This window comes from Dermacentor variabilis, chromosome 3, assembly GCF_050947875.1.
Source record: "Dermacentor variabilis isolate Ectoservices chromosome 3, ASM5094787v1, whole genome shotgun sequence".
NCBI lineage: Eukaryota > Metazoa > Arthropoda > Arachnida > Ixodida > Ixodidae > Dermacentor > Dermacentor variabilis.
The window spans coordinates 59,292,631-59,310,878 of record NC_134570.1 but is presented as its reverse complement, the minus strand read 5'-3'; the positions used below and the strand labels follow the sequence as shown (position 1 = coordinate 59,310,878).

General features: G+C 48.9%; 1 protein-coding gene across 1 annotated transcript in view; it reads left to right on the top strand.

Moving 5' to 3' along the window:
- The window catches only part of LOC142575712 (uncharacterized), a 51,987-nt gene that overhangs the window by 14,275 nt on the left and 19,464 nt on the right, over positions 1-18,248 (top strand). The gene's annotated exons all lie outside the window — the stretch shown is intronic.

The window sequence follows — 18,248 nt, the reverse complement described above, 5'->3', positions numbered from 1 at the left end:
CAGAACACCTATATTCCCTTTCAGACAGAAGACACGGAATGATTGACAGCAGCGAGACGTCACGGCTCACGTCACAATTGACCTCATAGCGTTCGTCACGGTTCAAATTGACCAATCGTGTACGGCTCGGCGGAACGGACCGCCTCCGTTCTATTTTGGGACGCGTACAAGATCGCACCCCCCCCCCCCCCCCCAGGTGCAACGCTGTGGAAGCCATGGAAGAAGTTCGGTGACGAATATGTATCACTCCGCGCGTTCCATCGGAGCTTCGCTGCGCGCTAACGGCCTTCGCTCGCGCGAGCGTCCACGTGAGGCTGCCGCCACAGGCTGCCAATAAAAAGACCCGAAAAGAAACGCAATGAAAGAACAAATTGATCTAAAACATCGCAATAGACGGTCGCATACCACAGTTTGTTTGTCTCTAAGAATAACACTTTCTTAATTCAATACTGAGCTTATATAAAGAACAGTTTCGCACAATTTCGATCAAGAACATCGAACCATATGTAAGGGTGGACGCAACCCCCATTGCAGAAAGTCTCTCTAGCCTCCACAGCGTTGCACCTGCGGAGTATAGACACGAGGTGTATTCGTATCCAGCGTCCGCAGACTTCAGCGTCTCCCGCATCGTGTTTTCGTACGCTCCCTGCGTCTTCCTTTGTGGCAGCCACGAAGACACCCAGCAACCCATTGGCCTTTTTAAAGCGAAAGCTTTACTACGCCAGCCAGCAAGCCATTTCGGCTCGTGGCGCCGTATGCCGTATGCAGGCAGCCGTAAGCCGTATGTCATATGCCATGGCCGACGAACGACCTTGAGCCACCGTTGCCTAGAAACGCCGCAGCCGCGCTCCAACAGATGGCGCCGCCGACGACGCGCCTGCCGTCGCCGCTCGCTCTACCAGATGTGCTCCGCTGGGGTAGAGGGAGAGGAGGCGTCGCCTCTCGGGGGGTATATATATATGCGCTTCGCCTCAGTGCATAGAGTTTCCTACAAAATTACTAGAGGGAACTCTGACGCTAGTGTCTACGTGAGCTGCAATGGGAGTGGTTGTCCCGGCATCGGAATTATGGGAGGTACATGGATTTGCCTAAAGTTCGTCCTTTCGGCTTCAAACGGCTTTGTGAGTTTGTAAACTCGTCATTTTCAACAGTGTATTGCGTAATAAATAATTCAATAAACATCATTAAAAATTGGAGGACGCTTAAGCTTCGCCTTCAAGAGTGGAACGCGACAGCGTTCCCGTCGACCCGCCAAGGGTGTAAGACAATGGGCTACGGCGCAGCGACTACGCGCCCCGCATCGGACGCGGTGAGCGTCGAGCAACGCAGCGTTCGGCGCGACAACGAAATGTGCGCCTGAGCAAGCGACGCACGCCTGAGCCACAGAAACAGCTCGTTCCTAAGGCAACACCGCGTTAACTAGAGGCGCTTTTGTACCGTTTTGAAGCATCGAACTCGTGGTTCAGTGGTAACGTCTCCGTCTCACACTCCGGAGACCCTGGTTCGATTCCCACCCAGCCCATCTTGGAAGTTGCTTTTTATTTATGAAGTGCCTGCCGTGATTTATCGCTCACGGCCAACGCCGCGGACGCCGACACCGGCGTCCGCGGCGGTGTCGCGGACGCCGGTGTCGCCCGCCCGACGGCAGGATTCGAACACAGGGACTCTAGTACAGAAGCCTGATATTGAAACCATTAAGCCACGAATGCATGTATCTACAAGCGAATGAAACGCACTTATGAATTTATCGCGGGCGTGCCAGTGCCTTGAGACGGTTGGCGCGTTTCGATTCGGGCACACAGACAAGCTCAATCGTTGCAATTAATAGCAATTGTACGCGTTCCCGGCGTCTACTGCACTTCGAAGAATATAGATTGCGCTGAAATATACGACAATAAGATTTATATAGCGTAATATACAAAGCCACAAGAACGACTGAATCCACAAGCACGAAGATCAGACAAATCCATGTACTTCCCATCATTCCCATGGTGGGAGAATGACTGCAGCGCCAGAGTTCCCTCTAGTAATTTTTGTAGGAAACTCTATGCCTCAGTGTATTTAGTCGTTATGGAGAGCACGAAAGAGACGCAAAAACGACAGAACGAAGCGAAGAAGAGGCAACGCGCTCAAGAGACGCCAGAAGAACGCGCCGCACGACTCGAGAAGCGTCGTGACGAAGCTGCGGTTAGAAGTCGTGCCACGTCCCGGAGTGACTCTTCAGCTTCGGAAGAGACCGCTTTTGCAGCTCTTGCTTACGCAATTCAACTAGGGTTAACGAGAGCTGAACCAAAGGCAATTTTCTTTCCTGGCGGTTCTTCAAGAGCCTCTAACCCTGCCGTAGCGACGGCTGCAACTTGAACTGAGGTGAAACAGCGCGAAAAAGACGAGGACACAAGGAAACAAATACCACAGACAAGCGCTGACTGCCAACTGGAAGTTTATTTGAAATTCACCGGACATTTATACCTCTTTCAGCACAGACATGCGCACATCAGTCGTAAAAACATCTGCAAATCAACAACATTTTAATCTTTCTTCCAAAAATGTGATTTCATTTTCCGACAAGGCAAGAGAGGGAGTGCTTATACATTTATCTCCTTCCTTTCTTATATGAAAGGCCTCTACTATTTCCCTTTCCTTCTTACCCTTTCCTTTCCCTATGAATTTTGTCTTTTCAAATATGGGGGTGCATTGACACTTGTTACAGTGTCCAGCTAAATGACTCCCATAGCCATCCTTTAGGTTAGTGCTGTGCTGACGAGCTCTTTCATTGAAGCACTGTCCCGTTTGACCTATATAAGATTTTCCACAGCTGAGCGGTATTTGATAGATGACGTTGCGTCTGCACTCAGTGAAACGAGTTTTATGATTTGTGGTGCATAGGTGCCTTTCGCGCTTGTTCATGCGATTACATATCGAGGACAACTTACACGGGGCACTTACATGGGACAATATTGTGTCTATTGGAAACCTTCTTCAGATTGTGTGACAACTTGTGTAGGTATGGCACCACGTGCGCTTGTCTTTTGTCTTTTTCTTTTTGGGAAGCATCGGAACTTCTTTTCTCTTTCTGAAAAATGGCTTCGCATACTGAAGTGATTACAGAACTTGGAAAGCCTGCGTTCTGTAGTCGCGATATCTGATTTTAAAAACTTTGATTGCACTCATGCTCACATGACTTACTAAGTGCTGCCTTAATGCACGTTGTTGCTATTCCTCTCTTAATCAATTTAGAGCGTGCGCTGTCCTAACGCAACAAGGTTTTCTGAGATCTGGCATGATACCCCAGCATACGTGCTCGTCCAAAGAAAAACAGGTTAATATCTAGAAACTGAATACGGTTGTTAATTGGCAATTCATACGTGAACTTAAGTCCTCCCGATGAGTTGATGAACAAGTTTAAAATTTCTTCGACCGCGTCATGAAAATGCATACAAGTATCTTTCTTCATAACAATTAAGTAGTCGTCAACATATCTAAACACTCGCGTTACAGGTATGTCCACCAACTTAGCAGAAATTACATTGTCAACTGAGGATAAAAAATGTCACATAAAATGGGGGCGATGGCTGATCCTATACAGATGCCAGTGCGTTGGATGTACAATTGGCCATCATAATTAACAGCAGTTGAGTGAAGATAAAAGTCTAAAAGCGCTAAAAAGTTGTCGGTGTTGACACATACAGAATTCTGAAAATTAACTTCTCCGAAATCTTCTATCCTATGCTGAAAGAGGTATAAATGTCCGGTGAATTTCAAATAAACTTCCAGTTGGCAGTCAGCGCTTGTCTGTGGTATTTGTTTCCTTGTGTCCTCGTCTTTTTCGCGCTGTTTCACCTCAGTTCTAAGTATGAACCAACTAGCCCTCATCAAGATCTTACTAATGCAACTTGAACTTCGTCCATTCTCGTGGCGAACAAGGTATACAACGCTGCACAAGTGTGACAAGCCCCAGACTTCGTCCCAACGCGGCCTCTCCGCCGTCGGTACAGTGACAGAGGCGCCGACACGAAAAAAAAAAGAAAAGAAAACGCTGTCGCCGGCAGACCGAAATCGGTGTCTTGTTTCAGCAGTGTTGAATGTGTCTGCTGAAGTTTTGTGCGTTTAAAAAAAGTTTATTTCAACAAGAGGCGATACGAACACGGAGTCACAATGACGGCACAATGCCACCAGGACGATAACTTATACAAAGTACGAAGCATTATATAAATGGTACGCTTTGAAAGAAGGGTCAGAGTCCACACTCCCGAACATATAACCACACACACTAACGGAAATACGGACAACCGTTTTCTGGAGCCAATAACCACGGAATGGCTACTACATGCCACTTTCTATAACCTGCATAGTTTCTCGAAGTACTTACGCAGATAATTTTACAATATTTTTTAAAATCTTAATATTTTCCAAAAATAACTTACGTACAATGCAGTCGTACACTTAGCACAAACCTTTTTACCTAATTTACTCTTGAAGAAACATGTGGCATCCATCGCTAATGCAAAATAAAATAAAGGTAGGCCACAGGCAAACACTGTCGAATCATTAGGTTTTCATTTTTTTCCCGTTGGGCCGTACATAGCGCTTATTTGTTTCTTTTATTGAATGAATGAATGAATGAATGAATGAATGAATGAATGAATGAATGAAAAACTTTATTTTCACGAAGGAGGTATCCCGGCGAAGGTGGAGCCCTCAGTCCAGGGCCCCTGTAGCCTTTGTCATCTTGCTAGCTCTGTCGATCAGCTTGAGCTGTTCTTCAGGCTTCGAGCAGGACAGCGCAGCCTCCCACTGCTCCGGTGTTGGGTGCTTTGTGCACTGGCGCTGCCTTTGGTTTTTGACAGGCCCATGTAACGTGGTAAAGCGTTGCGTGTTCCCCGCATAGCGGGCATTTATTGTCATATGTTGCCGGATAGATTTTGCTGAGTAGACTCAGGTGGGGGGATGTACGCGTATTAGTCTGCAGTTGTCTCCAGGAAACCGACTGCTCTCTACTAAGCTCTTTGTGTGTGTGTGGGGGGGGGGGAAGATCATCCTTAGGGCTCTTTGGTTTTCTAAAATTGCTCCATAGCGTCTGCTGACTGTGTCCGGTTCCCCGTCGTGGTGCGCCCCCCGGTTGGCGTTGTTACGATCGGCCTGCAGGGGTACCGACCTGCAATATTTTCCTGGCCCACTGCGGCGACTCGCTTTGTAAAGACAACAATGCGCCGCCTCAACAGCCCAACGGCGCCGGCATGTCTAGCCACGTTCGGCGGACCGAGTATTGTTAGTCAATTAGCTGTCGCCTTCATGGTTTGCTTGGAGCAACAGAACTCCTGGAAAAGGATGTTTTGCGGTACTTTCCCACGGGCCCCTGAAGTCGTCACAGTCAATAGACGGACGCGGCGGCCACTGACTGCGGTGTCAGCTCTGGGATCAAGTGGTGCCTGCTCTGGTCAAGACCCCTGTCTACAGGAACCCTCTCACCTCGGTGTGTTCAGTGAAACCAAAGTGCGGAAGTGAGTGTGAGAACCCGCCCCTTCAAAGGCGGGTCGACTACGATGGCTTTGGACACTCCCATTGGTCGAAGGTAGAACGGCCGTTATCCCTCACCTAGGGATCTAGGGAGAACAAAGTGTTTTTAAGCAGCAGTTTTGCGGCTGCTCAGTGTGCATTCTCTTTCAGTCATGCTAGACTGATGAAATGTAAGTTCTCCACCCTTCATTTAGATATTGTAAATAAATCCTATATTCCTCGTTCTAGATGAGAACAAGTCCCTCCCTTCAACAACGTCCTTAGCGTGGATGAGTCTGACGACGGCATGGGCCAGCTACCATCTATTTCAGGCCCGACCCCAACTCTTACAGCGTATGCTCGGGCGTTGGCGTCGGCACGCTGGTTCCCTGTCACAGTTTCATGTCTTGGTGTCCACGTAATGAAGCATCTCGAAAAGGTGATTTTTCTCGTCTTGAGTATGCGGATGGCCGCAGTGGATATGCGTCCACTGCTGTACCTTCTGCACGCTTCTTGCGAGTCCGTAAGTATTGCTGTAGCGGCCTCTTCGCCCTGGTGGGTGATGGCGAGTGCGATTGCCGCTTCGTCAGCCTCGAGGGTGTTGTTGCCTTTGATCGACGCGCAACTGATTTCTCTAAGCTGGTGATCAACAACGTGACTACCGCCCCGGAGCGTTCTTTGTACGTGGTCGCGTCTTTTCTCCCCGCGAAATATCTTTTGTGTGCTTCTGATCAGGCTTTGTTCTGGCCTTGTGTATTAAAGGGTGCATGTTTGTCGGTATCGGGCTGATCTCCATGTTGCAAGGCACGGACCCAGCGAGCCGGCAACGGCGAGCGGAGACCCGCGCCGAGTAACGGCGACTTCGAGGATGACGTAGGCCCTCGTCGGGGCGCTCGCGCGCGCCCAACTGCAGGCATAAATAATGTTGTCTCCAATCCAATCCACGATCTATCGAATCTCTTTAGGTATGCTTTCCGTGCTGTTAATTTCTCTGCAAGCATCCCTCATACCCAGTATCTTCAGCGTGTTCCTGCTGGTTGGGGTCAGCATGAGTCTCATTTTCTGCGCGAGAAGGTGAGCTTCGATGTGTTCTTGCACTGTGTTGTTTATGCCCAATTTAAGGAATTTCTTGATTCACCCGCTTTGTAGGCATTCATCGGACGAAAACTGGGGGCCAATTTCGTAGGCAGGGCAGTCTAACACAGGCTTAATTAATGTGGGCCGATCCCAAAGGCTAGGCAGTCTAACACAGCGCGTCGAAGCGCAGGCTGTCACGATGGAAAAATGCGAGCAACTGGCACGTGACGCACAGCCCAGCGAGGGCATTCTGTAAGAGTCCACTTAGTGGACTGTCCATTTCGGCCGTTGCTGATTGGCTAGGAGCGCTCCTTCCCTCCTCTCTCTTACAGCTGCATCCAATCAGAAGCGGCCGAAATGGACAGTTCACTAGGTGGACTCCTACAGTATGCCCGCCCTCCCCCCAGGTTTTTCAACGTGTCATTCTGTCACGAGGGAAGCATGCCCGCGATCGCGCGCGAACGGTTAGAGCATTTGGCTACACGCTGTTGTGGAATGGGTGGGGCCGACCCCACCGTGGGTCATCGTGCAATACTTTATAGCAATACAGGCGGACTTCACCAACATTGGAGATCTCTGACTCGGGATGCGTTGAGCGTATGCGAGAACGCCACAGCGTGCACGTAATCGCAAGTTGACTAAAGATACGAGGCACAGAAAGGTTACTTTGACAATTGAGAGTGCAAGGTTCGTCTGCGACGTGGGCGTGTGCTGATGTTGGGACGTCACAATCATCACATTCAATGTATGCGATCGCATACTTCGAAAGCTAGCGGTACTAAGTTGCGGGCTACTTTGGTTACGTATTAAATTTTTTTTTTTAGTGTAGCTGCGAGAGCAGTTAGCAACTATACGGATACTCCAGGCGCGTTCCCATAGGGACCACCACCACCGCGCTGTACTACATCGATGGTTCGTGCGGGGCACGCGCGTGCAGGCTAGAAGGGTAGTTGTTAAGGGCGCGTTGGTACTGCATTTCTGAATGAACAGGACAGCGAAACAGGAAGCGCCAGAACGCGTGCGCTGCGTTAAGCGCATGTGTTCTGTCGCTTTCTTGTTTCCTGATGAGAATTACACGCGGACTGAACTACGCGAACAATGAATACAGTGAAAGAAAAAAAAAAGAAGTCGACGTGGACAAGGAGTTGTGCGTGAGGGCGTGACACACGAAGAAAAAAAAAGAAGAAACAAATAAAAACGGAACCAATCGTTTAGATTCACGTATCCCAGATGAGACCAATAACACGAAACCAGGAGCTCAGGGGAGATGAGTCTCTGGGGACCACGAAGGCCGGGAAGTTAAAAAAAAACCCAAGGCTGCAGTTTCATACAAGGGAGACGCATTGGTAAGCCATAGCAAGGTTTCGGGTTGCGCTTTTAGACGGTGTTCTAATTATACGCGGGTGCGACATGGTGAGACACTGCACGCAAAGCAGGAGAACCAGCGCCAGGACAACCATCAAGCGTCTCACGATGCTGCGTGATGAGCGCCGCCACTGGAACAGGCAGGCGTTTCGTGGTGCATGACGGGACGCTATCGTCGTTAGTCAGCGGCCGGCGAAAAGGAATGCGTAAACTCCACTGGAGTTATCTAAGCATATTCCCAAATTTCAAGTTGACCCACCCAAAATTTCGGTTGGCTCACCCCTAAATTTAACCTTGGCCCACCCCCAATTTCGACTTGGTCCACCCCTAGTTTTCAAGTTGACCCGCCCCGAAATTTCAAGTCGTCCCACCCAACTTTGTAAATTTAAGTTGGCGCACGTTCAAATTTCAAGTTGGCCCACCGCGAAATTTAATTTGGCCATGAATACTTTGTTAAGCGCAAAAAGACAGACACAAAAAAGACGACAGGACAAGGCGCTACTCTCAACTGACATCATTTTATTGCGTCACTCCTTTATAGACCGCTCAAACCAGAGGAACATGCACAGTGAGCACCATGCGGTGGAGCCACCAACATCCGATCCCAAGAGCGCACTCATGCGACAGAATCCAAAAAACCAAATTCAGCGCTGTACAAGACACGCTTGTGTCTGTCTTTTTGCGCTTAACAAAGTATTCATGGATTCGCACCAACTAGCCCGCCAACGCATTGTGCTGAATTAATTTGGCCCTCCCTCAAATTTCAAGTTGGCCTGCCGCCGAACTTTAAGTTGACCCAACCCCAAATTTGAAGTTGATCTAGCCCCTAATTTCAGTTGGCCCACCTTTAATATAAGTTTCCTATGCATATCCTAAAGAGCAGTACTATGTATCGCTATGGGTATTTTCTTTTATGTGTTTGAATTGTTTCTCATCGCTTATAAAGCTGTTCATCACATACATTTACACTACTCTAACCATTACGTGTCTTGACTTTGCAGATTACGCATTTTTGTCCCGAAACAAGGCATTATTAGACTTTTCGCGTGACGGGGCTGATGTATTGGACAAAGAATGCTTACGCATTAAAAAGAAACCCATCATGCTGCGGTACCTCGCTGCTGACAGAATATTGGTTGCGTCCTTGTGTAGTCCAGATTTCTTTTTTTAAGAGCTAGACTAACGTTAGCTGGGAAACCCTGCAGGTAGACATCGCTCTCGAGCGCTGGCTTCGATAACGGCGGTTACTGGATGTGTCGCTGAGGCTCTGCTGGCGCCATTTACTGCATGCAGTATACTCGTAAATTTGTGATAACGATGAACTGGGCTAATCGGTGGGCATTCACGGCCAATGCGATATACCTACAGCATGAACCAACAGTGGCTGGAAGAAGGCCTGAAGCTCTCAACAGAAAGAAGACCGACTATGCTGCCGACACCTGAAGCACACCATGCCACCACGTGCGGTGCTTTACGCTCGCAGTTTTTTTTTATCTGGCATAGAGATACGCGCACATAGAGTACGGTCGAGCGTATCCTCTCCCAGTGTTCCACGCAGCCGCCGCAATCTGGGTCTCCGCCGCTTTAGTTGCTAATGGATGAACCAGCAACGAAACGGCTCGCCGCTGCAAAGTTGCGATTGGGAATCCCAGCTGTCGGTTTCGTGACGTGCTCCGTGACGTCAGGGCATCACGTTGTTGAGGAGAGTGCGAGAAGCAGCAGTGGTCTCTTGCTGGCGGTGTTGGGCTGAAACGTGAAACCCTGCTGCTCTCCCTTACCGACGCATCGATCTCCAGTGTCGGATTGGTGTTGGCACTACGTGCTTGTCAATAAGGCGTCCCGCAAGAAATAATTGGAGCGCGTATGACTTAGAGAAGTGCTTCCCTGATTTTTTTTTTTCCGTGCGAAGCATGCGGCGTTTGCTGCCCCGTGAGATGACACGTTTTTGCTTCCTCTTAGGCTCCCCATGGACAGATGAAACGAATGAAGCTCCGATGAAAATGAAGCGTCTGCGATCAAATGAAACGTTCCGCGCCTCCCACTTCTTTGCAGTCTGCGCAGAGTGGTGAAAGAGCGTGCTAATGCCCCGGTGGACGGATTTTATAATTAATAGCACTGCCCGTCTTCTGTTCAAAAAGTGGTGTGAAGTTATGGTGTAAAAGTTACTCTGCGGGGGGTTATACGTCATTCGAATAGATCACAAGTGTGGTGGTCTGGGGGTGTTGGTATATGTTGACTTCGTGTTACGTACGACACGAAAAACTAGGACAACAAACAAACAAACAAACAAACAAACAAAGACAATGAAGGGTCAACCAAGTGCCTACGTTAAGGAAGACAGTTACTTTCGACGTACGTGGCGGTTCAAATAATTCTAAATCTTGATTATATCTTTTACTCTGTTTTTCTGTCTCTTTTGCATGCTCATCATTCACTGATATCGCATCCTATTCGTATTGCATTTCACGCGCAATTGCGTCGACTTCGTCTTCTTCAGAGTCAACACTTGGTGGACCCTTTCTTTTTCTTTTTTTTTTTTACACAGAGGAGAAATGGACCGCTATGCCGTCTACAGGGTAGTGTGGCAAATTTTTTACTATATTGCCACTAATTACACATGTACCGTTGATTTTTCCTAACTTACAGTTATTTCTCGTTTCTTGCGGGCAACGCGGCAAAGCCGCCTTCTAGACGCCATTGTCTTGCGCAAGCCACGCTCATAGTCCGAGCGAACTCGCTCCATTTCCCAAAAGATTGCCGCGCGGCGGCTTTGCCTCAACGTGTATTTATCTACGGCCGTGCGCCATTTGCAGGCGTTTAGTCCCATGTGGTTAATTTTCTACTATATTGCTCTAATTACGCCTATACTGGTAATTTTACCTTCTATGCGACTAATTCTCGCTTCTTGATTCGCAGATACCAACAGTTTCTTTTTTACAGTTTGCAACTCGCTATGACGCTCTAGAGGCGGCCGTTTTGTTCTTGTTTTTGTGGTTACAAGATACCCAGATCTGAGATACGCCAAACCAGTGTGAAGTCAGCTAAGAAGACCTTGTCTTCAGTAGAGAGACGAAGACGCACTTAGCGGTAGATAACTTCTCTTCGTGTTTGCCCTATCCAGTAATTCGCATTTCTTTTTCTCACGTTGCGTTTAACCGGCTTCAATTTGAAAGTCAGCTAGGGTGGGCTCAAAACGACAAACATTTTCTGGTTATCGCGGCTGAGCCTTTTGGCTAAGATACACTTTAGTTTAAGCGGCAAATTAACCAGGCACCTCTACGTTCGTGTTCCTGCGCGACCAGCGTCTCAGCAGCGTCTCGTTGGCGTTGGCTTCGTCGTTCACGAGCCTTCAGCCATTCTCCGGCCCTCCCGGTGGGCCTGTGAAGATGGCGCCGAGACCTCTGCTCAACCCACCCCCTTCTAGGGGCAATGGTTTATACGTGAAAAATTAGGTAATTCTTTCTCGGCCAGCTTCGCTGTCCCGAATGTATGATTTTTCTCGAATTGGCACACATCCGTAAATGTTTTACCGCAAGAGAGTTTTATCTCCAGGTGTGCCACAGACTTTCGGATGCAGCGGAAGTTACTTCATCACCTGACAATGCGGCACCGTAACCCACTTAATGCCGAACGGGTAGCGATTATTTCTCACCCTTCATGGCAAGTGAATGATGTTGACATTGCCAATGCTCTATCTCACCTCGGCAGCCATGTTCGGGGGTTATCTCGGTGGTCTTCTTGAGATTGGTTGTTGATATCGATGGATTAACGTCTAGCCTATGGTACCTAGGCAACTTGCGATGCCACTGTAACGGTGCGTGCGTGGCGCCATCTGTAACCCCTGAAAAAAAAAAAACCGCAGCACGTCGTGTTGTGGCAGATTGCTGCGGCAGAATGATGTACTCCCCGAGTCCAGCTGCGCATGTCTGGCGGCCAGTCGAGATGAAGGCTCACACGGTGACGATGGCGTGGACTGGTTTATTGCAGGCGCAGGGCATGTTCGTAGAAGGTGGTGCATAATTACTTTGTTTAGCGCATAACAACGGACGCAGGAGAGACGACAGGACAAGGCGACAAAGTAATTATAGATTCGCACCAATTAGTCCGCCAACATGTTGTGCTGAAGGTGGCGCATGTCTGCCTCTCTCACTGGCGCAAGACATAATGCACAGCCCGAAGAGAGGACGATAGTACACCTCGACTCCGCGTAGATGAAAGGTACGATATCAGCAGTCTTGGCGGACGAGGACGACCGACAGGTCAGAAGTTCGCGGAGGTAAATAGGGTGACTCGCGTTTTTTTTCTTTTAATGTCCACGGCAGGGCTTGCTTCTTCCGGTCATATCCGATTACCTCGCCCTTTCATTGGGCTACAATATCCTTTGCCGGCTAATTTTCCGATTTGTTCCCTTGACACCTGTTGTTCTAAAGGACGAGTGATCTTCTCTACGTCATTACGTGACTGAACCAACTTCTTCTTCTTACTCTCAATCGCGTTTGTTTCCTAATCCATGCTGCCCTGTTCCCGTAAATTAACGGCACACTTACCATTTCGTGCTCCATCTCATGTTATGTGGTCTTTATTTTCATAGGTTTCTTTGTTATCTTAAAGGCCCAGTCCCTTGTGCTAATACTGATATAGAATACACTGATTGTGCACTTATCTTGAGGATAACGGAGAACTGCCCCTCACGACTTCAATGTACCTGCATGTATGCGCTCCTACCCATTTATAATGATACGTTCGTATTGTACAGGTCACTCGACGGGTCTGAAAACGCGTTATAAGACGGTCCTATTCCAGAGACGTGAAGTTTAAAAAGGCTTGAAGGGATCGGTAATGATACCGCATGGACGACATGTGTTCCCGCAAAGGCTTTCGGGCGGCTTCTAACGCGAGCCGATCCCCGAGGTACTGAGGCAAAGGCGTGGATGGGTCGGACCTGATTCGATCCCGATCCACTGACTACCAATCACACATTGGTTTTCCCTCACAGGCTTGTTTCACTTTCCTTTTGCGTGTTATTACCTGCATCTACACATAGGCCTTACCAGTTAAAGTCATCAATCATTTCTTGGGTCTTCTCTAAGGTTTCTGAATAGGATAACGTCATCTACAAATCGCATGTTGTTGCGGCGAAGTCATAGTTAATTGTCTCTGTCAATTCTCCGCCGACTCTGTATACCTCTCTTACCAAGTCGTCCGAAGTAACAAAGCGATTGTTCTAATTCTTCGCTGCGTACATGTTTGTTTGTTCTTGTGCGTTTTGTGGCGTATGGTTGGTTTTAGAAATTGCAACTGGCAGCGGGGGGTGTCCCACCAGTTACTTCCACGAGAAAGAAATAATTCAGACTGAGTCTCGTTCTGCTCGTTGCTCTGCCAGAAGTAATTTCTTCCCGGTTGCCAGTCTCCGCCGCCTTGGATATGAGAAAAGCTTGCGCCTTTCTCCTACAAAACGTGCCAACTTCCGCGCCCAATTTCTCGACAAGATGCGATTCAAGCACTACGAGCTTTCGAGCGTGCTGCAGTTCGACTTTTGATAATTCCGAGCTTTATAGCCTCAACCGTCAATAGCACTTCCAGCGAAAAACTGACTCCTCCTTTCCGGGTCCGCCTGATTGGCGCGGACATGTGCCCCGTTGTGACGTTTAACACTAGTGAACCCCGAGAAAGAATACGGAAAAGTACTAGCGCATTTGAAGTGGGTGATTGCTGTCAACCAGCCTGACTTCGTTCTCCTGTTAGAGGCAGCTTACGTATATACAGAGCGAAGAGACACGCAGAAGCCTCCTTTGCGTTCATATATCGGCTTACGAAGTATATGCCTGGTCTTTTCTGTGATACTACCGCACATTAACATCAAAGACAATGTATATGTTGTCAGGCTCCGGAGCCTCATTCGTAGAGGAGATTTGGTGTAGTTCGAGGGACCATATCTTAAATCCTGCCCCGGACAAAGTACTTAAATGCTGATATTCATGATGGTATTCCTATACTATCCTATGCTATTCCTTCCAATCCGTTTTGTTCGCAGAGCTCACCTCAGTTCAGCCTCAAGTGCGAAGAGCCATCATGCGAATGAGCTGGCTCGAAAAATGACTGCACAAAGGTGAAACTAAGCTTGGTGCAGTTTCAGACAAAGCTATACTAAGTTGCCCGAAATCACCATCAGTTTCATGACTCGCGGCTGCTTCTTTTATAGTGAGCTATGCTACTCTTAAACAAAATTACATTCTGATGTTTTATGTGCCAAAACCACGATCTGGTTATGATCGTGGTTTTTCGATCTGATTGTGATCGTGATTATGATCGTGGTTTACCTCAAGCTGCCTTATTGCAGCTTTTATCTTAGCCCCCGCCATTGTATTTTAGCAATGGAAACAAAGAAGTAAATAAAGAAAGAAAGGCACGCCGTAGTGGGTGGGGGACTCCGCAAATACGGACCACCCGGAGTTCTTTAACGTGTACCTAAATCTAAGCACACGGGTATTTTCGCATTCGGCCCCCATCGAAATGCGGCCGCCACGGCCGGGACTGGATCCCGCGACCTCGTGCTTAGCAGCCCATCACCATAGCCACTAAGCAACCGTGGCGGGTTATGTTACTCTTGAGCTGCATATGCTACTGCAAACACCGATATTTACAAAGCGACTCCCTCGGACAGCAGGATGCTGAAGAAAGGGGGGTCAGTTTTGTCCACAATTTCCGAATACCAGTTATCGTTCATTCTGGATTCATCCTGCCTTCAAATGAACGCAGAATGCCAAGCAATTAACAACGCAACCAGTACATTTACTATGCAATCCGGAATACAGATTTCTTTTGCACTGGCTGGGCACTCTGAGCTTTCGATTGTGAGAGGCAGAAATTTGTATGTCCATCAAGTCTCACGCGGCGTAGATTAACATCTTATCGAAGGAAAAACGAATCGGCCTATCTTTATTCGCATAACACATATCGACATTTTTATCCGAGTACGGATCCCCGAGTAAGTGACGCTAAGAGCGCCTGCGTTCCCATGACACTCTTGTCCCGGCGTCACACCGATCGGGAGCATTATAGACATGAGAGCGGAGTGGGGGGGTGGGGGGGGGGGGGCTGGTAGGGATATCGCGGCCGCCTGTGGCCGCATTGCGAGGCTCGCAGTAAACAGTGATGCGGCGTCTCGTTATCTCCATATCTACTCCCTGCGGTGCGGTATCCTTGCCTAACCGCTGCAGCCCCGCGAAACGGCAGTCAAGGACAAACGCACTCACTGTAAACGTAGAAGATTTATCGCCACGCTTCTCATCTCGGTGAGCTTCTTGCTGCAACGTCTCGACAATGCTACGCGGAAGATGATCAAAAGGAAGGGCTGTCCCGGGGAATCCGATCTCGAAGTGGCCCCGAAGAACCTCGGTTTGCCTCAGCTGTTATCGCCAACGTTCGGAAATCTGGCAGCTGGAGTCGGGATTTCCGTTCTAGAAAAAGAACAAGGAACATGAAACTGGCAGTTTCGTGCTTCCACTGTTCCCGTGAATGATACAATCGCTTGTGCGAGCGGTGGACTGTATTGGAGCGCTTGCTGCTCCACGAGGCGGAGCGACGTTTTCGTTGATTTCAAGCCGACAGTCTCTGGTCGCGGAGAAAGAAGTGTCCTTGAAGAACAATCCACGTGGCCTGCTTCTACTTCTTACGTTGGTTAAAAACGCGATGGCGGTAGAACGGGCTCGTGTTTTCATGAGCCCGCACTTTTCTTACTTATTGAAACAAACATGATGCCGATTGAAGCCAGGTACAGCTGAAGATGAGAGTAAAGAAAGACTCGCGCGTCCTGCGGCATACGTGACAGGGTTGTCAGTGTTTAAAGGGACGCTAAAGTGAAAAACGATTTCTTCTGCATCAGTAAATTACCTTTCTACAACACCAAAAACACCATTCTTACAACGATAAGACGTTTGGTGAGCCATAAAAAGCGCAAGAACGAAATACGGGTGGCGACGCCTACTTCAAGTTCCCGCACCTGGTGGCTTCGACGCCTTGGATTTTGATGGCATCTTCTAGGGCCTACTAATTATATATAGCGGTACAGATTGACTACATTGTAGAAGGATCGACATTTGGGCGAGTTGGTACTGGTTGAACATCTTGAAGGGGCAGCGCAAAAAAAAAAAAAAAACGACGACAGAAGGCAGGAACACGCTGTCCTGTCAGCGCTGTCCTGTGTGTTCCTGCCTTCTGTCGTCGTTTTCTTTTTTTTTTTTTTGCGCTGCCCCTTCAAGATGAATACATTGTGCTCTAAAGGGACCAAATATTAAACATGGCAAGTTTCGGGAACCTTTACTGAGCCAACGCGGCCTAAACGCGAAAACATACTTTGGAATCCCTGACGTCACGCTGACGTACAGGCGATGGAATTTCGGCGCGAAATTCAAATACTGATACTTAGACCTTCATTTTCTCATCTAATAATCAAAATATTTTTTTTTATATGACTGCCTGCAGGGTTCTCAAACAATGCTTCATTAGTCTACACTGATTTATTGTTTCGCTTTAGTGTCCCTTTAAGATGGCTCTTGTCGCTGTAATAATTTTTTTCTTTTATAATACAAAAGATCACTAGTATACTAGGTCGGAATGGTGTAAAATACCGCATAGGGTTGGACACTTAAAAATTGGGAGCCGACGAAGGCTTACTAGTCCTGTAGAATAGGAGCGTACGGTGCTTTTAAAGCATGTAATCGTGTTGAGTGCGCCAGTGAAATCATTCTCCAGCACGCAAGAGTGATGCTGGCTTTAATGAGAAGTTGTGGACGTTAGCCGGGTGGCCGGCTTCAGGTGTCACTTCAGGTGTTCGCCATGAAATATACACACGAATGCGCAGACGGCTCAGTCGATTGCAGGTCATTGCAAGGCAACTTGACAGCACGTGTAACGGATTCACCGGCTCAGAGCTTCAATAGTAGCACGAGGTGGACAAGGGTGGCTCGCAAGGCTAATCACTTTTGCTTCACCATTTTCCCTGGTATGTCTGAATAGCTGGAAATGTGGATATATGCGGCGATCCATAGCTGCGATGCACCGGTCCTGACGAATGTCTTTCGTTCCGATAAAGCTTTCTCGGCTTTTTATACAGCTCGCAAATACACTGCCGACGCAGGAATGGCGTGCTCCAGTAACGAACGTAGCTGTTTTCTTTCAAGTGGTCCGATACGACTCACGTAACTGCATGTAAACAACATCGCAGGTGCTGCCGAGGTAATTATTGCCTGCAGCCTTCTCAGGCATCATTCATTCGAAGAGAGTCAAAACAAGGCGGCACGGCCAAGGCGTCTCGCGCTTGTTTGCATTCCTCGTAGCAGATGCGGAAGACAGGGGAATTGAGCCGGGGGTCACTGTGCAGCGAGAGAGGAGCGCGCTCGCGTGGCCCGCAGCGCGTCAAATTTCGTGTTTTGACTTCCTCCTCGCGCGAGTAGATAACAGCCGACCAGCTGCGGGTAGCCATGGGACCGAACGAAACACCTACAAGAGGCCAGCAACAAATGACATCAAACCACAACTCCAGATTTGTTCAGAGGAAGAAGTCGCGCCGCCAGGAGGAGGGAGACGTGGCGGCGGCGCCACCGCTCATGATGAAGTGGACCGGCGTAATCCATCACGTTGGCCGACATTCCCGCCCTCAGCCAAGAAGGACCAGAGCCGCCAGTCTCCAGCGGGGAGTACACGAGGGCCCCGACGCCGTCGCCTCGTCATGGCGCCGCTTCGTCTCTGAAGCAGACGACAGCGCTCGGCGTCGTCGCCGCCGCCGTCTGCGACGTCCGGAATGGCAGACGACAGACGGACGGCGACCGTATGCGCTACGTAGTACTACGTTCCCGCCACGCGCCGATGGCTACGCTGCGGCAGCAAGAGCAGACGATTCCGGGGGCACACTGCTACTTGAGCGATCGAGTCGTCCTCGTTAGGCCTAGCTGCTTTTCCCTTCCCGAAGAAGAGCAGCGATCGGGAACGGAAACGTCGCGGCGTGTTTCGGCCACGATGGGAAGGGCACGAGTTCGCGGCTGCCACGTTCTCGAGGGAAAGGAGGGTACAAGCGGAACCCAACGGTGCCTTCGCCGTTGTCCCTCTTTTCCTTTTCTTTCACGCACGCTCTCTTCTGAGTCGAACTTGGCCGTCCGTGTAACGTACGTTATACTTCTACGCACACACATGTACACACATAAGCACGTACGCATGCCATCACAGCATAGTCTGCTGTGCGACAGTTTGTGTGGTGTGTAGAGGCCTGCAGTGGGACCACCTCCGTTCGTTGCGGCGGCATCTTCAAGGGG